Source organism: Cygnus atratus, chromosome 12 (assembly GCF_013377495.2).
Source record: "Cygnus atratus isolate AKBS03 ecotype Queensland, Australia chromosome 12, CAtr_DNAZoo_HiC_assembly, whole genome shotgun sequence".
Lineage (NCBI taxonomy): Eukaryota > Metazoa > Chordata > Aves > Anseriformes > Anatidae > Cygnus > Cygnus atratus.
In genome coordinates, this window is record NC_066373.1 from 9,230,102 (window position 1) to 9,250,899 (window position 20,798).

At 37.0% G+C, this 20,798-nt stretch overlaps 1 long non-coding RNA gene across 1 annotated transcript; it reads right to left on the reverse strand.

Moving 5' to 3' along the window:
* Positions 1-771: 771 nt before the first annotated feature.
* On the reverse strand, positions 772-19,900 carry LOC118246388 (uncharacterized). The gene is made up of 3 exons (XR_004778150.1): positions 19,804-19,900; positions 3,183-3,304; positions 772-1,240 (listed from the first exon to the last, which is right to left on the reverse strand). It is a non-coding gene; the product is annotated as an uncharacterized LOC118246388 (long non-coding RNA).
* Between the last annotated feature and the right edge of the window lie 898 nt (positions 19,901-20,798).

The window sequence follows — 20,798 nt, forward strand, 5'->3', positions numbered from 1 at the left end:
AAGATCAGCCTAAGGCCACCATTGTGCCCTACTAGTTGCCAGCATAAGAACTTGCTTTGCATAAAGCAAAGGAGATACATTTTCCTCAGATTAAACATGGGTGGGTTGGGGAAAATGAATTTCCCTGTAAGCATGGCCTATTTCTGCTTGCCTCTCCTACTCATTGCACATGTGTCAGATGGGACACATTTGTTCATGTGCCTGAACGTGCCTTCACTCCCTAGAGCCTGCTGGGCACTCTCTATATTTGCTTACGAGGCTAGCTCCTCTTTCCTGAGACACAGAATTGCACCATTCAGCTGACACAAACCACTGTATGCTGTTATCAAAATGAAGGGGGAACTAATAAAAATCTGGGTGTTTAAGTCTCATTAATTTTGCCCAGAAGTACATGTGGGACAAGGATCAAGGCTGTTGTAAACCCACTATAACATTTGACACTTTAAATGTTCCTCCTCTTTGGCAGAAGAACCCCCAAACCCAGTATTTACCTAAATAATCCACTTTTATTACAGAACGTGCCCTTAACCACAAAATGCAGCATATGCATTTAGGAAGGATTTCCTAGTAAAATGCGAATAAATCTGGGCATTTACAGGACAATTATTTTTGCCATGAAAAAAATTATTATACAATGCGAGGTGTTCAGAATTTAGTCCATCACTAGAATTAATTGGTTGATCTTACACAGAATTTTAATCTACAAACTAAACGTTTGAACTAAATCACATTTACCGGAGACATAATTTGTCAGGCTTTGTAACTTCTTAGGGCTTGTATTTGCCCAAACAGAGCTGAATCCCAAAGTTAATAGCTTAGTCACCTTACACCTGCACTTTACAGTAAGTTAAGAAACACAGAAAACTTTAGAGGTTAATTCAGATCTTTGGTGAGATACAACACCCTCCGGAGAGGCCTGAACTGCCTTCTGGAGGTGTCTGTCTCTTCATGATGAGGAGGTTCCCAACCTGTGCAGTCAGAAGGGATGAATCTGTGCGTGAGCATTCTTGGTCATTTGCCAAATTGGGTCTTTTCATCTATAACATACCTTACATCACCACTTTATTAATGCTCACGTCAATACGCTCAGAGGTTGTGTCTTGCTTATGGAAGTCTTCATACTTTGGAGGCACGCTATTTTCCTTTCTGTTCTTCCAGAGCAGTTTCTTGGTGTCCTTCAAGCTGTTGTAGCCCTTTAGTTTGTGCATTTGGTTCCTGGTTCTGTGCTACCTCTTAGTGGCTAGAGGTAATAGAGATTTCTTTTATTTTATTTCATATTTTAAGATGCTTGCTTTCCCCATTATTTTAAGGCGTTAAACAATTATGCTCTTCTTCTACATATCGTAAGACAATTAATGGGCTGATTTTCTACAAAGGTCAGTCCTTTCAACTGTGTGGTAGGATCACGGGAATAGAAATGAGGCACATTAGCTATCCTGATCTCTCAGTCTCAAGAAACTAGATATTTCTGAAAAATCTTTCAACTTAATCAGATTAGCAGAGGGACTTAATCCTCTAAAATACTGATTGCTCCTCAGTGCTTCTTTTTTATACTCTGTACTGCTGCATTAGTGTCTTTCACATTCAGCAACCTTCTTTGCCTAATAGCACTCTCAAATAATTGATTCTTTCCTGTGTACTGTGTTTTATCAATGAAAATACTACACAACAGGGAAGACCAGGAACCTAAACAAGCACTTTTAAAAATAACCAAAAATCCTATCATAAACAGCCAAGCTATGGAAACAATTTGTTATGCATATAAATCTAATATAATCCAAGGTTATATTTTTATTTATACATGTATCATGTAAATATTTTTTATTTGGCATTGATGTAAAAGGTTCATTTATTAACAGCTTCTACCAGCTATTTCAGCTCCTTTACAAATCTTTGGAAGATGTGTGTGTGTGCTTTTTACAGCTATGCTCTTTTGTTCATGAGTGAATTCATATGTCATTTCATACATGATATTACATAATATATATATATATATATATAAAGATACAGAATACTAAAAGGAAGATGACAAGTCCAGCAGCTAGTTACTTTAACCTACCAATGTAAAATTGTAGTTTATATTGTGTGCTTTGGTTTGTTAGGAAATCTAGGGACTCTGAAAAATTTTTAGTCCATGAAGCTGGTAGTCTCAAGCATCAACAAAATGCTTTGTCAATAATTAAAATGTCTTGAGTCTTACAGCAGTTCTGAAACCAACATCAACAGTAAAGCAGCAGATTTGATAATTGAGATTGCAATTACACAAGAGAAAAAACAACCCTTTTCAAGACCAGCATAATTGTATGGACAGAGAGAGCCCTTAATTTTATATGATGTATGCATGATATATGTATGGATGGAAGACTGTGTCTAAGGCCCCAACAACTAAGTATTCAACATTCTGAAAAGGCTTTTGAGTGCTCAAAAACCTACTCCAGTTCACCTTGTTGGCTCACTCTTCAGTGCGGCCTGCCTGCATTCATTACTCCCACAATGAGTCAAACAGAAACAGAAGAAAAGTTGCACCTCTACACAAGTGTGAAAAACCTCTTCTACCTGTGGGAGCAAGGAGCTTTGGAGAAACGTGAAGTAATGTGCAGAAGATGGTCAATGAATCATAACTTTTGCAGTGTGACAGCAGCAACTGTGTGCAAGTGTCTACGTGTTATACAATGTGACTCTGTGAGCAGCCCCAGGGCAGACTAGAAACTGTCAGTTTAAAGACTGAATTATCTTCTTAAGGCAAATACATAACTGCTGTTAATATCAGGATTTTCACAAGTACACCAGAAAAAAAAGGGGTTGACTTGAGAAGGGAGTTGTGAAAGATAAGGCATAGGGTTAGCTATAAGATATGCAGTGATAATTTTGTTTTTGCAAAAAGAGAGAAGGACAGAAGAGTTAGGAATTACTAGATTTGAAGACATTTAACGATCTTCAAAGTAGGATAGAAGAGAGTACATTAGAGGATGCCTTCAGTATGAAAAATAAATTAGCTTTGACACATGAAATGGTTAAGACACTGAAAAGTAAGCCATGTTAGCCTGGAAAAAGCTATGAACACAGGATATATTCCCTAAAATTATATCACTCTGCTCCAGGACTAGCAAATGTGAATCACAGAATCATAGAACATGCTTCTGGGAGAGGCAGTTAGATGTGTCACAGCTTCAAATACTTACCTTTTAGTGTTTGGCCTGCTGCTTTCTTGCCTTCTCAGTGCAGAGCTTGCTTGTTTGCACACATCAGTCACAGTGCAACCTGTTCTGGTTCTATTCTTGAATTTCATCCATATGTCCCCAGCCTAAGTAGAGGATGTTAATTAGACAAGAATATCAGTCTAGTACATGAGGTCAAGCAAGGACTGCATATGGGCTAGTGTGACCAGAGAAAGACAAAAGGAAAGCAACACTTCTGATCTGAAGGATCTTTCTAAAATCTCAAGAAATTGAAAGGATATTGGGGGAGCTTATAGCTGTGCTGCAATATTATACTAATGAATGCCTTAAAAAATACACAACACAAGAAATAGGCGTAGAGACTGTGCAACAAAATGTTAAAATGTTCTCCAAACAAGCCCCGCAATCATGAATACAGAGCAACAGAGAATTTCATATTTAGACTTATTCAAGTTTTCTGAGTCACAAATTAGCACTTTTAAGAGCTTATCTTTTTCCCAATTGACTTTAATCAAGTGTTTCAGAAGCTGGAAAATGTTTTAAGTGAATAGAGCTCTTAAGCAGAGAGCCTAGGGAACAGAATAGCAGCTATTTTGTACTCTCTTTCAATGTTTTTGATTTGTTTTTTTCTTTGTTCTTGCGTTTTTATGGTTTTCAACACAAGTGAAGCACCACAGCTGTAGGTTTCACAAATGAAAGAGAGGTACAGGCACAGAGAGACCCTTGGGGGGACAAGTTCAAGCAAAAATTCAAAATAATTTTCTTGACAGTGTCAAGCTGATGATCTTTTAAGGGTTCACTTTGCTATGATCTCTAATGCACTTCATGTAGACATGAGACTGATACGCTCTAAATGACAGAATCCCTTTGTTTTCCAATATATTTAAATAATACCTCAGCCAAAAAATAAAAAAATAAAATAAAATAAAATAAAATAAAATAAAAACCCTTAATAATGCAGGCCTTCAAAGGGCTTCAGCTAAATGAATTCAGGTATGCTAGCTAACTTTTAAGGCAAATGGTCTTGGAGAATTTGATGAAAGCCTCTCATGAAGTAAGCATAAACTGGCTACACATGTATGGAAATGTAGCATGCAAATCTTGAAAAATATTGCATTAATAAAGGTTGGACCTGGCACTTAGGGACATGGTAGTGGGTGACATTGGTAGTAGGGTGATGGTTCGACCAGATGATCTTGAAGGTCTTTTCCAACCTTAATGATTCTGTGATTCTATGATGCAATTGCAGGCTCACGAAGCATTTGTTCCATTTACCAAGGACACTGAATTGTACCTAAACATTCTCTTCAACATACTGTCATTCAGTCTTTCCCATGGTGCCTTACACACCACAGTGTATTTAATCATCATCTCCTTTGCACACATCTGTTTACTCTTCCTCTGTCACCCAGAGTAAAACACCGCTGCCTGCCTTGCCTTTGTTTCAGAGCTGTAAGCCCAGCCTAGATGAAGATCTGAAGTGTCTTTCTCACTTCTGTATGTAAGCTTATGTATCTCTGCCATGAAGTCTTAACAAATTTAATTAAAATCAGAAAACAATGGGAAATTAATGCTTGCTATTGATACACATTGTGAGAGCTTTCAGCCTACTCCTTGCTTAGTACAATGCTACGTTATGATCCTTTAAACTGAAGTAAGGTGATGGGAGCCAGCCTAGGCATGGATCAACTGGCTCTGAAAAACTGCTCATGGGCTTCACTGTGTGTTTCTGCTGGTATCACGACAGCCGTTGCTCTCACTCTTGAAAATGTGCTTCCTCAGAACAACAGAAGTGACGATGTGAGCGGAGATCTGGGCTGTACCACTGTGCTGATGCTCTCTTGCTTCAGCTGCCTTACTGCAGAGAGCTCCCGAGCCCAGCCTTCTGAATCCTGTCTGCAGGAAGCCAGGTTACCCAGAGACTCAGTGCTCACCAAAGGCAATCGACATGTTTTTCAGAAGCTCTCGTAAGTGTAATACATGAAGCTGGAGTCTGTCACTTAACTTAAATAGACAGTTACAGTTCAGCACGAGATGAGGCCATTTGCCATACGTGTGTGCACACTTGGGGCATGTAATATCTATCAGCATTTAGCATGACAGGTCAGCTCTGGTTGATCAAACTCCTGAACTAAACTCACTCTGCTCAGATGATGTTTTGCCTGATCAAATTATTCAGGATTTCGCCACAGTCTGTCTCCCACAAAAGCATAAAACCTTAGTCTGTCTCCCACAAAATGTAACCTTATGTCTAAGGTTACCTCATACTTCTGCTCATTTTTGTACCGCTGGAGCATTACCAGAAAATAACTCCTTAAACGAGGAACCAGTAGTGAAAAATCATTCTTATTACAAAACATCTTTGTCTTCTAAAACCTTACCTGTAAAGCTACATTTGAAAAGGTTACTTTCTCAAAAAAATATAATGTATTTCATTAAATTGAGAGAATAAAATTAGGTACTGGAGCTGACAAGACTAATGACAATGCGGTCCAGTGCAGTCCCAGTGCCCAATGAAGATTAGGTTATCAGAGCACCAACACCGACTTGAGGAATGTCTTTTGAAGTCCTTATGATTTAACAATTAATAGGAGGATTTGTTTGATAGCTAGATGCAGCCAGATAAAAAGGACATTCAGTTCCAATTACCCATTATTTTGACTATAACAGATTAACAGCATACTTTGAAGCATTTTATATCCAAACCTGTATAATTGGAAGTGAAAAAATTCAATTCACCAACTTCACTACATTTTAAAAAGAATACTCAGTTCCCTTTTAATAACAAATGTGCAAATATTCCTGACTTTGAACTGAAAGGATGAAAGATACAAGTCAAAACCTGGCAACCAGTGATGATCATTTTCTATTTTAACAATTCTAATACTTACACAATATTTTTATGATGGTTTGCAAATATTTTATATTGCCCACATTGGTATACATTAAACTAGTTCACAAATGCTCATCCCGCTGAAGTCAGTAACAAACATCTTGTTTCTTTTTGAGAGCTCATTTTTATTAATTGGGTCTCTTAATCCTGACCCTCTTAATTGTTAACAGCAAAGGAATGAAGAGACCTGGAACTGTGTCTGATCTGAATTACAGCTATTGAATTTGCTCTGATTTCATTATAAGATTTATTTTTGTGTTGAGACACAATATTATTTTTTCTTACCTGTACTTCCCATTGAATGCTTAATGCTTCTCTCATTCCTTTCTCTAAAAATCTGCCTCAAATTCACCCCAAATTGTTTTTGGAAACTTTTCTGTTTCAGAAAATTTAGAATGGTTTGGATATTTCTATTGTACATTTCTCTTAAAATGCTGTTATGACTATTATTATTAAAAAAAAATACTCAGCTTTTAATATTAAAATAATTGATGTATTGTACAATTTAGTTAGACTAGGGAAAGCTAATTTTCCATGACACTCAACAGAAGCTGCTTTTTTTTTTTTTTTTTCACAGACAGACCTTGAAAATTACTTTGGTGAATGACTTTTTAGGAGAAAGAAAATGATCTGTTCATTTGTAGGGGACACTTTTCATAAACATTCTGACTACGTGCTAATACAAAGCTGTATATAAATTAGTGTGGGCTGAAAATGATGTCCTATCTGGCAAGTCGTAGTGGATCTGGAGTTACACAATATTTTCAATTTTAGGAATCGGTTCCTATTAAAATATATTTTTAATTACCTTGGTATTTATCATCTTGTTAACTACGTTTGTATTTTTCTGATCTAGTCACAACAGCTATACATTTCCTTCAAAAGATAAAAGTTGTCCTCTTTTTATAAATTTGTTTGCATCAGGTTTGAAACCTTACAGAAAACATCAAATATGCCAACAGTTGACAATAAAAATCAGGAGAACTGGAGGTTTTGAATATATATTCTAAAATAATCAAAAGGGTTCTTTGATGCCTACTTCAATAATTACTTACTATGTGTTACCCTTATAAAAATGTGTCTTTGCTTTACAGATGAAATTAAAACTCTTAAAAAATGTTTTAAATGAATAATTCAAACAATGACTGACAATATAATTGTTTATATTTTTCATGTTAGCATATTCACTTTATTCCTTCAATTTATAAAACAAGTTATCATTCTCTGTGATATTTATAAAAGTTTAATAAATAAAAGAAACTTTGTGAAGATGTCATTTTTTTTTACACTGTATTTGCTAATCTGCTCCCATTATTTTAGTTCTTTGAGAACTTCTGGTACCACTTGCATGCCACATTTGGTGGGATTTGAGCTATAGTAAGAAAATACATAAACATTGGCAATTAAATTGCCTTATCAATTTTCTGCAGCTTATTAAGTTGTTTTATTGTAAAGGAAGATTAGTGTCTTCAGACGAAATAGGAAAATACCTAAGCAGGAGTCCATGCATTAAAGCTGTGATATCTTGTACAAACCCACCTCCTGAACGAATTCTTAAAGAGACACAACTAAATTAACATGGGAATGTAGGGAAGTAAAATGAAGTAACAAGCTGAACAAACAAGAATGAAAATATTAACATGGAATCAGAAAATCTTTCATATGTGCAGAAGAATCTCTTAGGGAATGAACTATGCATCTTGTGATGCAAAAATCTTATACAGAAATCTTAATAAATGCATAAAAAGTGGACAGCCAAAAAGCTACAAATAGATTACAAACCCACTAAGAATAAAAATCTGCTTGGGGAGAAAAAAAAAGATAATATATATATATATATATATATATACAGGCAGATATAAGAACAAAACAAACAGTAGCAAAGGAGCAGCTACAAAGACAGCAAATGGAGACCACGACCCAGAATTACAGTTTACAAGGACAAAAAGGACTTTGAAGTTATGAGCTTGGCTGCAGCAGCAGAAGAGGCAGCTCATATAAAAAAGGGAACATGGAGGGAGTTGATTTCATGTCAGCAAAAGCAGCCTCTCCCTTTATCCTTATTTCCCTGTACTGTATTAATGGCCAAGGACCAAATCCCATTCAGACTAAAGGGCAGTTCCCAAGCTGAAGATGCAGCATACAGCTCCCATCACGTACTTCTCACAAGGCCATAGGACTACTGCCTTTCCTGACATTATGTCTTGAATTACATTTTGAGTCTGTAAATACTCTAACTTCCCAAAAGCCATCCCAGTGCAAGACCAGATTTGAGAAATGCACTGGCTAGATCAGCTAGCGTGTATGTGAAGCATTACAGGCATCTAACACAAAGATGTGAGGTCATGAATTCATGCTATTCAGAACATAAAATGAGATTCAAATTTGACCACAGTAATCACTAAGTGGAAATTTGAATTACACAAATATCTATGAAAGAGACTTTTGACATCAGTTTTTAACTCAATATTCACAGAAGTAATACTTGCTTAAATTTTTGAATATACTTTTTCTAAACAGAAGTTTCAGCTTGGAGAAGCAGAGCCTGAGAAAATCAACTAGTTAACTAGTGTTAGACAAAGCCATACATCATGGCTGTGAAGAAGTTGAATGAACAGTTGAGTTTCAGCAGATCAATTCTGATTAAATTTTAGAGGGGAAAAAAAAAAAAAAAAAAAAAACACTGCAGAAATTCTCCTGGGATAAATGCCACCTTCCCAGTTTTCAGCCAGACAGTTATGTTTAAAAATATTTTGTTCAGAATTCAAGCATCTGCTTTACTATGTGTTTATTTTGCAGGTTTTGTGGTAGAGGGACTGGCAATGGATGAGGTCTGTTGTGTACAATTCTTGGCTGCCTCTGTCTTCTTTGCTTTTAATTTATTAACTTATTTGACTGATTGAGAGAGACATTTAAAAATTTGCTAAGATCTCACTGTAATTTGAACTAATATTAAGTACGTGATTAACTATTTAATGGGATGAAAGCAACAGTCACTCTACTATTCGCTTGTTTACTTACACTTGTGCTGAACTCAGTTCATCACTTTAAAAAAAATACATACAAAACTTTGTTAATTCAATTAAGGAGCTGAAAGCATGCAGTAAGGCAAGACAAAACATCATCCACAAAATAAGTGACTTTTTTTCTTTCATTGCAGCAACACACCAAAGCAAAAGGATGTATGACCGAAGGGTGGTTATCGTTTCCAGTACCACTGCAGTCTGGGAAAAAGCTTTATAATGTGTTGAGTTCAGACAGAAAGTAAGTTCAAAGGGCAGAAGGTTGCTTAAATTGATCTCTAACTACTAACACAGGAAAGGAGGAATGTACTGGAGAATGGAAGAAGTCAAAACAAATCTAAATCAGAAGGATTTATATGCTGGTAGCAAACTAAGCTGCCTTAAAACCTTGCCTAGTAACGGTATTAATATAAACGCATATTGTTCTGGTGGGGAGGAACATGTTCCTCTCTCTAAAGCGAAAAACTTCACAGCATTTATGTGCTCTTCTGCTCTCATAAATGATACTTTATGGCATCGATTCTGTCAACACTGTTCCTAATCCTGACATTTGCTGACATTTTCCATTTTGTAAAATAAAAAGAGTTTAAAATTTCTGGCTTTGACCTTGACATAATGAACTGATGGATCACAGCAAGGAAATGGAGATAGTATCATCAAATTTGTTCCAATCCCTCCTTTTGGCGCTATCAAAACTGCAGATCAAATTATAGTTTTTATTAGAGATGCCTGGAAAATGTATATTCTTTAGTATGGCATGGGGGTGTTTTAGGGGAAACACATACAAATGTGCCAACTTATACTGGGACGGAAGTCCAAACGTGAAGTAATTCAGGGAACGTTTCCAGAAGAAAATGCTTTTAGAGTCAAACAACTAGGTGTTTGGGATTTTCTTTTTGGCTTGCCCAATTTAACGATATTGCTACAATCTAAATGAATATCCAATTTAAGATCTAGCGAGCTTCTTTGGGTGTTATGAATAAAGCAAGTTGTTATGCTGTCTCCTGGATAGGCAAGAGCTTGGCACTTTGAATACTGAGAACTTGTTTATTGCTAAACTAAGTCTCATGTTAGCTTTGATGTGTCAGATCAAGTCCTGTGTTGCCAGCAACCAGTGTGATCCAGGGCAAGTCACCAGAGTGCTTATGCAGATAATGCTCCCCACCAAAAATCAATAATCCAGTTAGGTAGAATTTGGAATAAAATGCTGAGGTATTAAAATGCATATAGTACTTCGAAGTGTCTACTACATGTGATTCAGGGGCCAATCAAACCTGGTGATAGCCAAAAGGCAGACAGACTTTTCTCTCCTTTAATCCCCCTCTTACTAGTAAAAACACATCATAAAAAGCACAGAGCCATACAAAAACTTTAAATGAAACCATAAAATGTGCAGATGTGATGTAGACACTCGTTTCTGCCTTCTATTAGTTAAAACAAATGTCAGTGCTTGTATTGCAAGACCTGTGATGACTCAGATGAACTGGGTTGATGGCATCATTCATGTAACAACCTAATGCCTACATACATCCCTTCTTTGGACAATTTCAATGAAGTGCATACGAATTGAGAATGAGAAATACGTTTTCTAACTTGCTTGTAATACAGTTTCTTCACCATATTACTACCCGTTCTCCTCTTGTTCTGTCTTTCCTCCCTCATCTGTGGAAGATCATCTCAGAAGAGTTTTTTGTGCTGAAATTTAAGCTTCTATTATTTTTAACATATATCATATCGCCATCACATATTACACAGAGTGAGGAGAACAATCATGGCCAACACCCTGACAGAGCTATCAGGCAGTCAGTGTGTCTCCAACCATCCAGGGTTAATATAAGGTAAGGAATGTCAGTTGTGTTTGGAGTAGCATCCTTCCAAACAGTATGACAAGCAGTCAGTAACTGACAGCACAATTTATTCTTTCAAGGCAACATAGGGAGTCACAGCAATGGTCAGTGAGAAACCATCATCCTGTAGGATCTATATGGTGTCTGGTAGCCTGCCTTACACATAAATTGGTCATGAGCCATGCTTCGTCAGAGTAACTTGAAAATGGTTTTGCAGGGATGCCATTGGACTCACAGTTCACCTAGAAAGGGCCCTCCTGAATTGCTGTGGCCAAGCTGTTATGAATATCAATTCCCAGTGAGTTTCTACAGGAAAGAAAGGGAATGCTGAAGGCAAAAAGAACTGAAGGACAGGGGACAGAGAGGGGAAGAACTGAGTAGCAGATGAAAAAAAAAAAAAAGGGTGGGGGGAGACTACAGACTAAAAGGTAGGAAGGAGCTAGGAAAAGCAGGGGTTAGCAGAGACAGGGAACTAGTAAGGATGATGCTGGGAATAAGAAGACTAAAAAGGTTTAAAGATTGTTACTGTCGTTTTAGCCTTTCAAGTTCCTCCATGTTTCTCCCATATCAAAATCTAATTTGAAAGATCAAATCTTGGCTTGGTAACACAGAACTTTCTTTGCTTCTGTGTAAAACTACTTGCCTCCTTCATTAATTGTAGATAGATTGACGTTTACAGATGCTGCAAGTGCAAACAAAAATAGATTTTTTGCCTTACCCAGCTTGGGTAAGGCTTCTTCTGTCAGTCCCTGTCATCTGCTCATGCCAGCAAGGTGAAAGGAGGGCTCTTCACCTCGGCGTGAGCCTCAGCTCACAAAGCTGAAGGTTGGTAAAGGGTCTAAACAGTTGAAAGAGGCATCTGCTTTTTACCACAAAAATGACCATAACTTTTTAATAAATAATCCAGGCTGAGATTATCTGTAAATTTCTTTCATGAAGAAATCTATAGAATTGAAAAACTGCAACGTGACAACGATCTTAGAGGCATTTGTCCACTCCCACCTCTTCAGACAAGCCCAAGGACAAGTCTGCAAAAGGCCGAAAGTGCTGGTTTCAATGTTCCTTATCCTCAGCATGATCCATATTGGCAGTTTTAACTTAAATCTACTGCTTTGTCTTCCGAAGAGGGACAAGTGCTTTAAATAAATCTTCTCCTCCTGTGATCTGTGTTAGCACTTCATTTTCTCTAAACTGAGTGAAGAATTTATCCTGATTTAACAGACATCTGGGAGACACGGGAGTAACAGCACTGGTCATGAGATCTTCAGGACTGCTCCAGAATAGCTTGCAGCAAATGTCTTGGGTCAGCAGTTTAAACTACATTCAGAACAGAACAAAGATAAATTCTTCCATGTTGTATACTAGCGTCTTTGTGTCTCAGTCAAATCTTATTTGAGTCAGAGAAAATGGCCTGGGCTGGACCTTTTGCCTGTCAAATAAGGCTGCTTTCCCACACTTCACAAGCCTCATGTTTCTTTCTGGTTGCTTGATAGCAACCAGTAAGAGAAATTTGAGAAAGAGAACTCAAGACAGATATGCCTACCTGCATTTTCTCAGCCAGCTTGGATAGGAAAAACAGTTATTTAGAGTCATCATATTCCATTAGTAAAAACGTAATATCGAGTGCAGTGAAAATTCCTGAGAACTGTTTCTCTTAAAAATATACTCTAAGTAAAATTCAGTGTCCCACAAAGAGAGAAGTACACGACTACATCACGAACATGAAGAAGAGAACTACATTGTGCCGTGAAGAGCTATGTCAGTGGGAAAAGGCTGTTGGCTTATTTTTATTTTCCCTCTAAAATTGCAACTGTCGTGTAAACTCTTTAGTAGAAAGATCAGAGCTAGTCACTAAAGTGCTAGTCAGAAATGCCAGGCACTGCAGAAATCAGAATTTTAATTTGAGTTTTGAACAGAATGAAGCCTTAACATAGCTCTCAAGCTATTTAAATATGGAAAAAATTAGCTGAATGAATAAAAGAAAATAACACAGCTGGTGACTATTTAAAAAGGAAGAGCTAGACTGAGTTTTTGTAAGTTCAAACAGGGACATTCAGAAATAAGTTCTTATAAACTATGCAAAATCAGATGTTGTACAAATAAACAACTGTATATCTATTCATCTCTTCAGATCAAGGCTTTGACAATAATTAATCGTAATGAAGGTTTCTCCAAGAAAACTCAAAAAATATTTAACTCTGAAAAAGCCTGCAAATGTTTGGTTAAGTTCATATATATGTGTGTATACATATATATATATTTATACACACACATTCGAAAGCAATTTAGTGCAAAGTACTTCTAGAAGCATCTCTTCTTTCTGTACATTATTTATCTTCACTGAATTATTTTGTAGCATCTGGAAAGACTAATTTAGGCAAATAAAATTTCCAGCTAAAACCAACATCCAATTTTTTTTAATAGTTTTTGGACTCTAGCAACATAATAGCTACTCACAGGGCATACACAGACTGCTCCACCCTCATGCTGGGCTGACTCGCAGCAGCTGTCCAACATATGTCTCTCAAGTAGTTTATTTTGCCATCAGAGCATTACAAAATGTAAAGTTTTTCCATTCTGCAGGCAAAAGACTTAAGTGGGTCAGGATCAGCATATTAACCTGAGCTCCTTAGCATCCTGCACACTAACAATTATACCTCCCCAAAAAAATGCATTCCTTTTTGTACAGAATCGCAGCATTGTTCAGCAGAATTTATCTGGCAAAAACGACACATCTAACTTTTAAAAAGGGAGAGAGAAAAGAAAAAAGGGGGTATACTAAACTCAGGAGCTGCACAGATGAAAAGCTCCAAGTTGTTAACGCACTGATAAAACTGAAAGGCCCACTGATATTTACATGTCTCGCACATCTGTACAGTCCTACTAGCTGTCCTCTCTCCCACTACTGCTAAGCGTATGGATAATGCACTGCCTTTTGTTCTAGTAATACACATGACAGTTCCCTTTGCTTCATATTTTTACAGCTTGTATAGGTTCGCTTATTTTGCTGTCAAAGTCTCTCCTGCAAACCACCCATTTCTTTTCATGGCAAACCCTTTGGGGCTTAGCCTGGGTTTTCTGATAAAAACAACTTCTTAAAAAACATTTTCCTTTCCTGAATTTTCCACTTACTCCTTTACAAGATACCATGGCCCCACAAAAAACTTTAGCAGTAAATACCTGGGCTAAGCCTACTCTAGATCAGCTAGATGAGGAATGGAGGAAAAACAAGACTGCTGAAGTTTCCACTTCTGCCCCAACAGAGAAGCACAGCCATGCCCTTTCTTGGGATAGGATCTTGCTGGTCCTTGGTCCAGCAATGAATCAGGACTGTGCTCGCTGCCTGTCAGCCAAGGACTGCACATGAAGAAATGCAGTCCTTTGGGAATCGCTTTCCGTTATTGTGGCTGGAGGTCATATCTCATCTTGAAAATGTTAACTCATCTCTTCTTTAACATGAAGGGGAGCATTACTTAGGAGCCTCCGAAACGATACTGGAGGTCTACCCAGTCTTCCATTCACCTTCTGTTTAATGCACGGTTCCTTTTTCGTTTCTTTTTCGAAACCTGTTCACATTCTGAATTCCACACTGATTGTATTTATCCTTGCTGGAGTTTTTTAAACCTAGTCAACAGGTAGAATTTTCCAAGATATCACAGCTTTAGAAGCCCATGTTGCTGTTTTAGACTCTCTTTCCTACAGTATTGAGTCTAATCATTTCCAGTACCACTGAACAACTTAATAGGCTGCAAAAACTTGATAAGACAATGTAATTGCCAGCTTTTATGTATATTCTTAAAATAGCTACATTCCTCATAGAGGTTGTACAGGCTGTAAGTGTTAGCAGAAACAATTAAAGAACTGAAACAATAGAAGCAGATTAGAGAATTATAGCATGCAAAAACTATTAAGAATTCCAAATAAAATGTCCTTATTCCTTGCCTTGCATAAATAACGATTTTAGATACTGGAACAAATTACTCAAAAACAAAAAATCTGGTTCACTACGAATAATGAAGATAGTATTTACTGGTGCTACAAGAAAAATAGGTATAAAGAATCTTGTATCAGTTCAGGTAACTGAAGCTCCTGAAATGAATGAACTTTATCTTAAACGTTTCAGGTATTCAAGCCAGTGGAAAAATACAATCATTTATGTGTTCCAAATAGTGGTGTTCAACACAGAACCAGTTAGAAACTCCCAAAAGCAAAAAATCAGCTCCCGTAAATAATTATGTAACTATGAAAACAAATAGGATTCAAGAACAACGTTTTTCCTTTAACCTTGACTTCTATCAATAAAATACATTTTATTCTGTGTATCTCTTGATCACACTCTAATATATGCTTTTTAACAATGTTGACAGGAAGCAATATAGGTTAACTGTTCTATTATGCATCATATTAAAAAGACAGCAAGGTTTTTCAGGGGGAAAGAAACGGTAAAATAAAAGAGTTTGAAATAAAGTGATTTGGAAGACACTAAATTAATCTTACATTCCAATCAATCTGCAAATGAAAAGATACTTGACTCAATCTGTCAGAAAAGTCAGACAGGTACCTGATCAACTCAATGGAAATCCTTTTATAAACTCAAGCTATGATGAATACTGTAACCTCACTTGAAGAAACAGCATGCCTTATCCTCACAGGTATGGTAATAAGGATGAATTTTGAAGTCTGAATAACCTGATCAAGGCATTTCTTTATTTCATGACAGAAATCACTCCATTAAGTGTTTAATCAAACAGCACTATCATATTAAAGGATGAGATCTCTAAGACAATGATCTTGAGAGCTCCCCATGATGGAAAATTTCTAGATTACATGATTAGTGGAATCCTGAATATCTGCTCAGTGTAATAAATCTGCATAAGAATAAAAATAATCAAATTAGAAGGAGACTTCCTACCAGTATTTCTGCTGACTTCCTGTAACACAAGCTTATGCTGTTGGGATAATCAATGTGAAGGATATGCAGGTAAGCACAGCAAAGGCAAAGCAGACCAAATTACTTTACAGCTCTATCTTTTTTTCTCCTATCTTTCTATCTATACCTGAAAGTCCAGGTCAACTTTAAACTTTTCTAGTACATTTAATAATCAGATCCTTCATTACCTTATCCCTCCAACTGCTACATTACAGAAAAGCAATAGGGTAGTCTAATACGTTAAGAACATTTAGATCTTATTTCAGTAACATCCAGAAGCTGCAAACCAGCTGCTGCTTAGAAATCAGGCTGTAGATGGTATGACAATACTGCAACCATAGGTAGGGCTCAGTTCTAGCCACGCCATCTTTTTCTCTCAAGTTCAGGTACTGATGAAATCTATTAAAAAGCATCACGAAAACCAGCAGTCTAGCTGCCTGTCTCATCCAAATCCCAAATGGGCTTTCCAGTCCATGCTTTGCTCAGTGATCTTGCAGTTACTATGGTGCTGAATCCCAAGCACTTCCATTTTCTCAGGTTGCTGTAGTTAGCCCCTCCTGTAGCTAAGCCACAAAGTGGGGCAGTGCGACAACAGGGGGCCTCACCATTTTTCCCTCTAACGACATTCTTCCTCTGCAGGAGGGGAAAGCTAGCCCCGAGCCCCCACGAAGGGTGCGGGGACTCCCATGGATGCTGCCCATGGCGCTCCTGTGAGCACCACAGCAGGCGCTGCCTTCCGCACAGGTGACAGCCTACCCGTCAGCCAGCACCGAACACAGAGCCGCCACACTGAGGTGGTTTCCTCCAACATAGACGTGCTCCATTCTGGTGTTCCCTTCGCATGCTGACAATTTCGCACTTAGCTGGAAGCTGTGCAAAACACTGCACGTGAGTACAGGAAGCTGGCAGTGAAAATGCAGAAGGACATTAAAAAAAAATGGCACGGGGGTAGACTTTAAGGTAAAAGCTGAGGGCATCCTTTCCCACCGTGAATGAGAACGTATCACTCCATATTAAATACACATGCTAAAACATACAACTCATCTGGGAATCAAACCTCACAGACAGCTCATGCATTTTAGTGGAAGATGCTCACTGATGCCAGGACAAGGTTTTGCCTTAGTCATGTTGAACAATAAGGTTAACAGCCCGATGAAAATAATGTTTTGTCAGCTGATGTCAATCCCTTGGCTTAGCTTATATTGGAAATTGGGTGAAGAGGGTATTCTAGGGAAATATCACATTCATTCAATATTAGGAAGTCCTGGAAGCTCCCTGAGAGAGGCAAAAGCGCGAGCACCTGCTGTGCTTTTCCTGAAAACTTGTCATTTGCCACATGGAAAAAAAGAGACAGACAGAGGGAGGGGAGGTGTTGAGTCCTAGCGTGGGTAGTTGTGTTGCTGACATTTAGCAGCAGTAGGCTGACTTTCACTGCTGAAAGTCAGCCAGAAAGGCTCAGAAGAAAGTTTGCAATATCTGAGAAATACTGCAAAGAGAGAAACTAAAATATTAGGCAGAACAACACAGCAATTGGTATTTAAATGACAAGCAGATACCAAGTGTGGAACAAGGTAACTATGGGAACTTCCTCCAATTGCTAAGAGATGACTACAATTCAAGGGCACGGTCTGCTGTTCAGTACTTTTATGAAAGTTTGTAAACCAGGTTCTCAGCTTGTGGGCTGACTTGGTCCTAAGTGAACCCATCTTGATTTACACCAGCCAAGAATGTGGCCTTAGCACATTATTAGATTCATAGAGATAAAGGATATATGTCACAGTGTTAGAAATAAGTCAGCTTATAACAGTTAAAATGAATAAATAAATCCAATTTGAGAGCAGCTCCTGATCTCTGGAGGGTATTATAACATAGCGACAGTGATTATGATAGCAAGTAATGATAAAACATGCCAGCAGATACAAAAAATATGTCTGAGACTACAGAACAAAAAAAAAAAATCTGACATTTAAGATCCACCAATCCATTTTGATATTGTCTATTCACATCTAAACAGCTGCCTTGGGAAACAATGACACAGGAAAGGGCTCTCAGTCTATGAATATGTAACACAAACTGATTCAATATCATCATGAGCAACTTTTCAGTTCCAGTACTGAAGTTTTTATTATCACTGCTGGAAAGCCATGCTTACCAGAACCATTCTATTGCCCATCACTTAAAATAGAGCCTTACAGGTATTTTTTACATTAAAAACACATTACCATTGTTCAAATAAGGCTTAATTTACAAAAGCTATTGGCTTTGGGTACAGCCTAAAGGAGTTGTACTTTTCTTGGTTTGATCTAGGTTGACTTGCCATGATAATTTTCTTTCTTTCAGTTTTGTGTACGCTTTTATATTCTTTGTTCATGTGGACACTGTCCTGATGCATGAGCAGAGGTTTTTGAAAAATGTCAAAGAATACTTGGGCAGGAAAACATGAGAAAATCTAAGATTCTGGTAGCCACATCATCCTTGGCTGAAAGGATGCTACTAGATAAAAACTGGAAAGGTAAGAAAGCTTTTCTTTTTTTTTTTTTTTTTTTTTTTTCCAAATTTAGCTAGTGAGAAAACACATAAACATGTGATGATTCTAGACATTATAAAGCAGGTAAGTGGTTCCACTGAATAAAAATAAAAAATTTAAAAAAAAGTGCAAGAGAAAAACCTGTGAATAATTTCAAGAAAGGCACACATTAACTTCAATAACATATACCTCTACTGCCTATACTCTGTGGCTTCCTCCCTCCCCAGTAAGTTTTGGGATCTTTCCTGTTGAATAGGGGCCATTGTCACAAGAATTCCGCATTAATATTCCCCCCATAAAGGCACAAGTGTTCTAACAGAGAGCTTGCAGCAGAATAACTCTTATCTGCAAAAAAGAACATCATTATGGGCACCAATAAGAAAGAAGTAGATGGAAGGATGTTGAAGAAAGAACAGAAAACCGCTGCAAGAAGATAAATTATTTACACAGAATTCCATCTAGGAGCACAACAATCTTTTTTAAAGTCACATTCTTTTAAGCCATGATTTCAGAATAGAAACAAAGAGGTGCTGAAAGATAAATGATAGTCTTAAAACTACACACAGTGCACTTAGCAAAATAAGGGAAGAGTAAGGAATATGAACAGTATACAAAATGCTAAAAGTAACAAACAGGAAGACATATCTAAGCCATATTCATTGGCATTAGTTTTTCTTTAACAAATATACAATTGATCTTTTTTCATAAGCTCATCACATTTAGTCCAAGCTCTATCTGGGAAGTTTGTTGTGTACATGCCAACTTTCATAAGTGAGACATGGTTATTAGGCTCTTAAATAAAATATGTGAAACTCAGAAAATGGTTGAGATCATTTGTCCATTTTAACTGAATTACTGGGAAAAAAAAAAAGGTATTTTTATCACATCGCATCTTAACAGAGTCTCTGGATTAAATACTAATTAATTTGCCACCAAAATTTGCTGTTAATCAGTTGCACATCAGGATACATTCTGAGTGACATTTAAATTATAAAGTATAGTGGGATTATCTCCACTCTTGCAAATTACCTCTTTATAAAAGTCAAAGTAAACATTATGCACTCACTAGAGATATCATTAGTCTCCTGTTTACTCTCTGTATGATTCTTTGGATTATAGGCTAAGTCTATAGATATAACACTTAGATCAATTTGGAAAAAAAGGAGTTGCATGTTTTAAGGCTGACCTTCGAAGATCCAGCCTCCAATGACCAACCTCATTAACCATTGTCTCATCAGGTTTATGTGCAGCTGACAATCTTTCTCTAAAGACTAAACTGAACCTCCCATAGAGCACTGAAAATGCTGATGACTCCATCATCAGTACATTGGCCCTGACTCATGCTCTGTAGTTTAAAAACTACAGGAAAGAGACATATGAGTAGAAGCTCACTTTCTATCTTACCTTTGTATGAAAAATGTCGATCAACTAAAGAGTACAGCTGAAGGAAGATATAGGAAAACAAGGCAGACAAACGGATGGATGAAGCAATTCAATAATGGATGAAGCATCTGTAACAGTATCACAAATAGTTACTGTTGTTTTATATTAAAAAAAAAGTAATAGAAAAATCATTCAATACATAAGCAAATCATTTTGTTGAAAGATGAAAAACTGGGACAGGAAAGGACAGAATTAGTTCTAGCCTTCCTCATGTTTGAACAGTCTATTACTATTTTATAAAAATTATAATTGAAGTGTCAGCTCCTTTATGTAGTGTAAACTAAGGAAGAAGCCTGTATAATGGGACTCTGAATCATCAGACTGATACATATTTTTAAAGCCATTCGGTGAGACTCATTGTGCATCATATACATCACTATATCTGACAGACATATCCTACTAAAGCAGGACATTGGCAGAAGAGATGAAGAAGATCTTCAGAACAAAATTCTAAATTTGTTAAAGCATAGAATTAATAAAATAATATTTTCTTTTGAAATGGATAGGTTCCAGTGGTCTCAAATTTAGTCTAAAATCTAAATAAAAAAATTAGAAAAATCTTGAGAAATGTCTCAAAACCTTGACTAATCCTGATTTTTTGACACAATGAAAAAGAAAACAATGGCAGAATATCTGTTCTCAATTACAGTTTTGGTCTCACAGTCACACTTTCCAATGATCTTGAACTTGGCCACTAATCTAAAACCTGCAACTGACTAAGTATAGATTTAGGGGTATAGTCAAGTGCAATTCACATGGGAAAGGACAATGTGTCTAGAACAGAAAAAAAAAAAAAAAAAAACTGCCTGAGCATCCATGTACGTAAGAAACATTTTTTCATTTACCACTGCAACTGTTATTTATGTTAAACTGCTCCCATATGGAGAAAAAATATCAAGTATGGAGGAAAGCATGTTGTATGAAGGGTCTTTTCCCTGTCCTTACCTAATTCAGGT